The 8,926-nt window shown below is 49.2% G+C and overlaps 1 long non-coding RNA gene across 1 annotated transcript; it reads left to right on the top strand.

The window, feature by feature from the left end:
• The first annotated feature begins 237 nt into the window (after positions 1–237).
• Positions 238–4,447, top strand: LOC124079349 (uncharacterized). Its single transcript, XR_006847306.2, has 2 exons — positions 238–1,909; positions 2,569–4,447. It is a non-coding gene; the product is annotated as an uncharacterized LOC124079349 (long non-coding RNA).
• Positions 4,448–8,926: the final 4,479 nt, after the last annotated feature.

Below are 8,926 nucleotides of genomic sequence, written 5' to 3'. Positions count from 1 at the left end.
GGCGTACACCACTGTACTCAGCTGAAATGAAGTCTTTACAAGGAAAGAAAACTAAAGACCAACATCCCTCGTAGGCCTACAATAGATGCAAAATATCTTAACACAACCCAATTAAAAATAAGCAAACATTAGAACAGACGCTTCACAAAAGAATCATACAACCAGCCAACAGGCAAAAGAAAATGTACAATGTTCCCATTGGGCAAATAGAAATTTAAAGCACTGCACATGTGTTCAGTGATTAAAGTTCAAAGATCTGACACCAGCAAGTGCTGGCAAGGACCCGGAGCACCTGGAATTCCCACACATGGCTGGCGGGGAGGAAAATGGCACAGCTGCTGTGGCAGTTTCTCAAACAGTGTGACCCAGCATCCTGCTCCTCCGCGTCTACTCAAGAGGAATGAGCACATGTCCACACAAAGACTCACACAAGCAGCTATCTGTAATGGGCCCACGCTGGAAACAGCTCCTGTGTCCATCACAGGGGAGTGGTATGCAAACTGTAATGTTCCAACCCTGAGGATCGCCTCTCAGCAGCACCACCCGCTGGCACTCAGTCCCATGAGGAATCTCCAAGTCATGCAGAGAGGAAGGAATGTGCTAGCCAGTCTCCGCCTTAAGAGGAGAGCATGGCGGTGTGGCCGATGGTAGAAGGAGAGTGACTAGGGAGGGAAGGACGTTGCCTCGGAGAACCACTGCAGCAGTGCAGGCAAGGGAAGAAGAGGGGTCACACTAAGGAGATGGGCAGAGAGAGGGACGTGAATCAACCCAGACGCGGACAGGGGCATGCGACTGGAAGAGAAGGGGCATCACAGATGGAGGAGGCAGGCCTTTGCCGCTGTGGCCTGGCCAGAATCCATTGTCTCTTCTGGAAGTAGACCCCACGTTCCCTGTGGGAACATTCCTCACCCCTCTGCCCCTACAGTCCAAGAGCGGCTCTGCCACAGCCCAAGGCGGGAGGCAGGTAACTGGGTCCTGGCCAGTGGACACCCAGCTCCCCCTACAGTGGAGGATTCTGTTTCAAGGCTGTTTCGGGAGAGTTATAGGAACCAGGCTTGGCCCACCATGCAGTCCCATCCCAGGGTACGGAGATGGGTTCCGGAGTGAACTCGGCAGGAGTTATCAGAGGCTGGGAGTAGAAGCCAGTGGACATGAACCTGGAGTTATAAACCTGGAGCTGCCAGGGTGCAGGGAGGGCCTGCCCCCAGAGAAGCACCCTGGAGACAGCCAGCCTGAGAGTGAAGGGAGCCAGGTCCTGAGGACACCACTGGAGCCCTGGACTTCGTGTCAGTCTGTCCAGAGGTTCATTTGCTCACTTAGGTCACTTGCAACAGGTATGCCCTCGACTGCTCCATAAGGTGGAGAGACAGAAGAGCGCAGAGGGTCACCTTAGACACGCTGAGCACCCAAGTGGCAGTGTTGGTGAGACGAGACTTGGGAGCCCTTCTCTTGGTCCTTGAAATAAACTGTGGAATAAATGACAGTGCCCAGAGAGGGTGGGAAGCCAGAGGTGGCTGCGGCCAGCGCCCTGGGGAGACCTCAGGATAAGGCTTCAGGGGGAGGAGGAGGCAGCAAAGGTCAATAAGGGGAGGAGAGACCTGGCATAAGAGTCAGCCCCGCCCCAGGTCAGGTTGAGCAAGACCAAAAAGGAGCCAGTGGATCTGGAAACTAGGCCATCGGTGACCTTCCCAGCCCTTCTGGGAGTGCTGGGCCAGAAGCCAGCCTTGGTGTTGAAATGGATTCAAAGGTGAGGGGGAGGGAATCTGACCTTGAGAGGAAGGAGGAAAGGTGGTTAGTGTTTTTCCATTTAGGTGTTTTTTGAAGGGCAGGGAGTCGAGCTTGCTTGTGGAAAAGAGAGAGATTAGGCATGGGATGGAATCCCAGAGGCCCCCTGCCTCCTGCTGCAGAGGTATGGCTAGTTGCTAAGTTTGGAGTTTGGTTAGACAGGGAGGCCCCCAGGAGCCCTGACGTGGGGGTCAGGCAGGGCTCACCGAGGCTGTGGAACCTGAGGTCCACTGGGGAATAAAGAGTGTCCCAGAAACTGGGCCTTCACAGCCCAGGGGTGGGGGGGAGTAAAGGCCTGAAGAGGCGATGGCCAGGGAGGACCGTGGAGGGGCCCAGTCGGACACCTCTGGACGGTCATTGGCTCTTTGTGAGTGTGCAGTGCAGAGTCTGGGGTGGGCTTGGGGTCAGTGCAGCCGGTGTGAGGAAGGAGGACTGGCCGCACATCAGGAAGGAGCAAGGCCACCTGGACCCTCCAGCCCTTCACACTCATCTCCCACAGCCTCGGACCAACGATGACCTTCAGGGCGGAGCGGCATCCGGTCACTTTGTCTCCCTGTTCCCACCCCAGACACCTTCCCTTTTGTCAGCTCTACTCTGAAACCAGGCAGGGAGGGGACTCTGAGGACCATGGTTCCCACTGTTGCCAGGTGGGCCAGCTGGCCCTTGGAAACACAATTGGAGTCCCACTCAGGATCTAAAATCTTCTAGGAGTCTCATTTAAAAACAGGAAAAAGAAATGGGAAATTAACTTGAATAATATAACTTCATTCCGTATGTCCACAGTGGTGTCATTTGACGTGAGTTCAACATGAAGATTATTAGTGAGACATTCTACATTATTTTGTACTAGATCTTCAAAGCTGGCCAGCGAGGCACATCAGCGCTGCGGCGGAGCTGTTCCACCAAATTCAGGGAAAATGCTCTCGGATCCTGGGCCGCCGGGCACGCAGGGCCTGGGGCCAGATGTGCTACGCTGGCTCCAGAGCCTGTGCCCAGCTCAGGGCCTCTGTCCTCATTGGTGAGCTCCTTACCTGCTCCCTGTCCAGTCCCAGTGAAGCCAACTGTGGCCCAAGACTGAAGCCCTGTGTGACATCCCAGTATAGACATTGCCCTTTGTGAGGCCCAGGATGTGTGCCCTGTTCTCAAGCTGGAGCGCTCCGACTTCAGAGACCCGCTGCCAGTGATGTTGGAGGGCACGGATGCCCTTCTCTGGGCTGGATCAAGCTGAACCAGACCCAGGAGTGTTGGATGTGGGGCTTGGTCAGAGCCATGTGGGGCGTCTCCTCTGCCCCAGGCCCTCCTGGATCCCCAGCCTTTGCCCCCAGCTGCCATGAAGATCCAGACCTTTGAGTTAGGCTTTGGAACATGGAGACTTTCTTGGTGGGCCACGGGCAGGCGGTTATCAGATCGTCCACCTTGGTCTGGGAAGGTCATGGTTCTTAATGGTGGAGCTTTGTAGGGACTCACAACTGGGTGGGGGAGAGGAGGAGCCATGCTGAAGAGAGGTCAGTCTCCACAGCACAGAGGTAGTGGCACCGGAGGCAGTGGGGTGGGGTGGCACGTAGGCAGCCCTTTCACAATCCCATGGGCTCCAGCCAGCCCTGTCAGCAGTGACCCATTTTCTAGAGCAGGATCCCTGGCGGGAGGTGCCCGGCCCTGTCATTTCCCCCCTGAGGACTCCTGCCTGCCTTCGAGAAGTCTGTTTGGTCACAGAACCTTGGGGCATTTCATGGTGCTCCTTGGGTTCAGAGGGGCAGGAGGGCCCTCTGCTTCTCCCCTGCTTGGGCTCCAGGAGCCTGGCTTTGTTTACCAGCATGAGATTAGGTAACTCTGCCAACAGAACAAAGGCCCTGGCCTGCTGCCCAGAGGTTCTGGAAGTTCCAGGCACCAGGGCAGGAGATGCGCACGTGGACCTGTGCATACTCCAAACAGGCCAGGGAGGGCCAGCTGGCCGGAAACCTCGGTGGCCCAGGTCTGACCTAAAGGGCCCCAGGTGCCTCAGTACAGATGTCAGTGGGTTCAGACTTCAGCCACTTTAATCCAGAAGGCCATGTCAATTATGTTCATAAAAGCTGAGTGTTGGGAGGAAGGAGGAGCCCGGCCCCTCTTCAACAGCTTCTGGTTACACCCTAAGCTAATCTGGTGATCCAACAAGAGAGCTCGAACAAATGGCAGGACTATCTATCTGTGTTTCCATTTAATAATTTGATAATTTGCAATACTTTTAAAATGTCACAGACAAAAAGGGAATGGTGATCCATGGTTTATAAACCATCTCCTGGGAGTGGTTAGTTCCACTGGAAGCACAAAATAGACGTCTAACAAAGGTGAGCGGCTGACTCAGCCCCTACTCACTTCTTGCCTCTGTAGCCTAGTAGGTGGTCAAATTGTTGGGTTTAAATGCCTTTTAGGTGTTCTAGATGGAATTCCTGAAACGCATCTCTCTAGAAGAAGAGATGCAGTACTTAGAAAGGGACAGGAAGCAGACAACATCTCCTGTCATTGAATGCTGTTTCCTGCCTTCTGAGTTTGTTTTTATTTGTGGTTACTTATCTTTTTCCTCCCTCCCACTTCTGTCATCCAGTTATCAAGTTCCCCTCCATGGTTTCTTGTATATTTTTCCAAAATACAAATACACAGATATTTTATATGTGTGGGTAAATACATGTCTATCTATATATATTTTCCTTTTTATTTTTAATTTTTTACAAAAAATTTAGCTTATTGTGTTTTTTCTTTTAACTTCATCTTGTGTCTTAGAAATCATTCCTTATCAGTATTTAAAGAGTTTTGTAATTTTCTTGGATAATGGCATCATTTCCACTATTCAGCTTTAGCCATATTTATTTAACCAATTTCCTATTGATGGTAACTTGGGGGTTGCTTCCAATCTTCTTGTGTGACAAACAAAGCTGCGATGAATCACCTTGTTCATATCTGATTTTGTGGTGTGTCAGGTAAGTTCTAGAAGAGGAATTGGTCAGTGGTTTGTGCTTTTGTAATTCTGATAACTATTTCCAAATTCCCTTCCACAGAGTTCATACCAATTTACAGTGTCACCAGCGAGGAATGACATTGCATTTCCTTATAGTCTTACCAAGATGAATGCATTAACTTAGAAAAAAAAACTTTGCAAATTTGGGGGATATGAGTGTCTAAGTGTAGTTTCTGGGAAATTATGTTTAAGAGTTACTCTAGTTTGGATGTGGTTTCTCACATGTGTTGGAGGTGTGATCTTTGGTGTGATGGTGGTGAGGTGGTGGGACCTTTAAGAGTTGGGGCCTGAGGGGAGGGTCCTGAGGTCATGGGGGGTGGGTGCTCAGAAGAGATTAGCATAGTTCTCATGAGACTTCTGAACCGATTCTTGTAAAAGTGAGTTATTATTAAGCCAGTCTGACCTCTGCATCTCTCTCTGGCATTCTGTCTGGTGATGTGACCTCTCCTCTCCCACAAGCTCCTGCCAGGTTGTCCTCTTCCTCTAGGGCCTCACCAGAGGCCCAAACAATGAGTCTTCCTAATCATGGGCTACCAACTTCCAAAACTATAAGCTAAGTGAACCTCTTTTCTTCTTAAGTACCCAGTTTTATGTATTTTGCCATAGTAATGAAAAAAAAATGGACTAAATACAAGAACCATTTCTTTTTCTGTGAACTAATTACTTTAAATTTTTTTTTATCCTTCTCTGTTATTTTAAAGGCTGAAGACAAGTCCCTAAATGTTAAAAAATAAGTAAATAAAAACTAGGGAAGTGAGAAAAGCAGCACTCTCATTCTAGCCTCTTATAGTGGGATAACTTCTCATGACCAAGTGAGTTATCTTGGGACAAAGACAGAGAACAGAAGCTCCCAGAGTGTCAGAGACCAGTGAGGGTCCCGCCCAAGCTGCCTCCACCCTGCCCTCAGGAGGCCTAGCTGCAGAGCAGGGCCCAGTGGCTGAGGCAAACTCCACCGTGGGAAAGGGTCCCCCATCCATGGCACCCCACCACCTGCCCTTGAGGCCAACCCTCCTTTATGCCCGTGTCCCGTCGTCTCTGCCCCTGGAGGACACTGTGCCTGCAGTTGTCCTCTCACTGTGCTGCGTCCAGGCCCCTCCCCGGCTCCAGGTGTCCCCACCAGTGTGTAGAAGCGCTCTTACTCCCCGTCTCCGTCCTCCGTTGTCCCCTCTTCCCACTCACCTCCCGTCAATTCTTTGCCCTCTTCAAAGTAAAACCCCACCGAGGGGCTGGGGGTTCGCTCAGCTGGGAGAGGGCTTGCCTCGCCTGCCCAGGCCTGGGTTCAGCCCCCAGCACCACACCCCCACAGTCCACAGAGGATGGCGCTTCCTCTCCCCAGCCCTCTTCTCAGGTGCTCTTCCGGACCCTCCGTCATGGATGGGCCCCATCTGTCGGCCTCTCGGGGCCTGTGGGGCCTGGATTTCTTCCTTCTAGTTCTCCCCCTGTGTGTTGAAGCTGTGTTCTGGGGTCCACTCACATTCGGGATTTTCATGTCTTTGGATGAATGGACTCTTTCTCATTTCGAAGTGTCCCTCCTGTCCCCGGTAATGTTCTTGGTCCTGAAGTGCATTCTGCTCTGATGTGACTGGGGCCAGCATCTTCTGGCCAAGGCTTGCCGGCTGTGCCCATTTCTTTGGCTTTTTTTTTTTGGTGCTCCCCCTTAGTGAGCAGCATGTGGCTGGGTCCTGTCCCTGTGTCTAACCCGATGACTGTCCTGCTCGCGCCGACGGGTGCACCTGCATGGGCATAACTGTGGGTGGGGTTGAGCCCACTATTTTTCCGTGTGCCTTCTATTTGTTCCATCTCTTCTTTGTTGTTTTTTAAAATTTTTCCTTTTCTTCCTTCTTTTGGTTTGAGTATGTTGTAGAATTGCTTTTTATTTCCTCTAGTATTTTTTTTTATCAGACTTTATTTTTTAGAGCACTTTAAATTTACAGCAATTTTGAGTGGAAACTACAGAGAATCCCCACATGCTTCCTGTCGCCAGGACACACATAACCTCCCTCCTGGTTGACATCTCACATGCCCGTGGCTGGCATGCACCTGTCATCCCAGCTGCTCAGGAGGCTGAGGCAGGAGGATCACTTAGGCCCAGGAGTTTGAGGCCAGCCTGGGCAACATAGTGAGACATAGTCTCAAAAAATTTTTTTTCTATCCATTTATTACAATCAATGAACCTACGTGGGTGTGTTGTTGTTCCTCTGAGCTTTGAATCTTCCTTGTGGCTGTTATGTTGTTCAGCATCCCAGGGATCACAGTATTTACTTTCACTTACCACCGTCTACCTGGAGTTGATGGTGCTCCACTCCTGCTGTTATGCAGAACTTTGAGCGGAATAAGTCTGTTTATACCTTGTCTTCTCTCTGTGCTTTTACTGCCAGAGGTAGTCCTGCATTTGCCATACGAGTGGCCACACACTGCCGCTGTCTTTGCTTTAGTCAATGGTCTTTTAAATAATTTCTCTAAGCACTCCCATGCTCCCTTTTCGATGCTCCTTGTTCTTTGCTGCAGATTTAGGATCCCCTGGGGACACTTCTTTTTAGCCTGAAGAATGTGCTTTAGTGTTTGTGGGGGAACTTATGCCAGCAACAAATGATCACAGTTTTTGTTCTTGTGAAAATGTCTCTATTTTACCTTGAGGCATTTTTCCAGGGTGAAGAGTTCTAGTTGCAGTTTCCTTGAGCACTTTCAAGGTGTGATTCTATAGCTTTTTTGGTTTCCAGTGTTCCCGAGAAGTCAAAACTAAATAACTCCTATTTTTGTTTCTTTGAATGTGACTCTTTTGGGCGTGGCTGGTTTTAAAGTGGTCTCTTCATCGTGGGCTTTCCGCACTTGACTTGAGCGGTCCAGAGGTTCTGTCTTGGAGTTGATCCTACTCGAGGTGTGCTATGGTTTGGATATCAAGTGTCCCCCAGAGATTCAAGAGTTGAAGGCCTGGTCCCCAAAGCAGCAGTGTCCAGAGGCAAGGCCTTTGGGAAGTGGCTGGATCATGAGGGCTCTGACCTCGTGGATGGATTAATCCATTTTGGCTCAATGGACTACAGGGAGGTGGTGAAGGCAGTGAGAGGTGGGACCTAGTTGAATGAGTGGGTCCTTAGGGATGTGACCTTGGGGGCTGTATCTTGTCCCTGGCTCCCCCACCCCACCTCCCTCTCTCTCTCCCTGTGCTTCTGGGTTGCCATAAAATGGCGGCTTCCTTCCACAACATCCTTCTGCCATGATGCTCTGCCCTGCCTCAGGCCCCCGGCAACCGAGCCAGCCATGGACTGAAACCGTAGGCCAAAATAAAATTTTCCTACTTTAAGTTGTTGGTTGCAACAATAAAAAGCTGATTAATGCTGAATTTACTGAATTTTTGAGTTGTGAGCTGATAACTTTCATATATTTTGAAAATGGCCACTATCTTTTCCAATAAATTCTTCATTCCATTCTCTCTCCTCCCAATCTGTTACTCCAAATGAAAGAGTACTAGCTTACTTAATATTAGCCTACGTTTCCTGAATGCTTTTTTCAATCTTATTCTATTTTCTCTATGTGCTTCAGTCTGGGTTTCTCCTGTGGATCTATCTTTAAGTTCATAAGTCATTTCTTCTGCCATGGCTGGTATGATAACTTTTCATTTCAGATATTGTATTTTCCAGTTCTAGAATTTGCATTTAAACGTTTCCATTTCTATGCTGAATTTCCCCATATGTTCACCTGCTCCTCTATGAAAACACCTGGCCACAACTTTCACTAAATGTTTAAACATATTTGTATATTTTAAGGTCTTTGCTAATTCCAACGTTGAGTTTCCTGTTATTGGCCATTTTTCTTTTGTTTATGGGTCACATTTGTGCATGTTTGTTTGTTTGCTTGTTTGTTTTTTAATATTCTTTTAGTTGTAGATGGACACGATACCTTTATGATATTTATTTATTTTCATGTGGTGCTGGGATTGAACCCAGGGCCTCACACATGCTAGGCAAGTGCTCTCCCACTGAGCTACAGCCCAGCCCCATGTTTCTGCTTCTTTCCATGCCTATTAATTTTTATTATAAACATTTTGAATATTATATGTGGGGACTACTCTGGAATGTGATATAGTACTTTGAAGAATGTTGAACCTTTTTTCTGGCCCACAGTTAAATAACTGGTGGATCACCCTGA

This window comes from Marmota monax, unplaced genomic scaffold (assembly GCF_021218885.2).
Source record: "Marmota monax isolate L192 unplaced genomic scaffold, Marmota_monax_Labrador192_F-V1.1 WCK01_AAM20220418_F8-fsc00080, whole genome shotgun sequence".
Taxonomy (NCBI): Eukaryota; Metazoa; Chordata; class Mammalia; order Rodentia; family Sciuridae; genus Marmota; species Marmota monax.
Note: the sequence above shows the minus strand (reverse complement) of the source record. Positions and strands in the feature narration are given on the sequence as shown.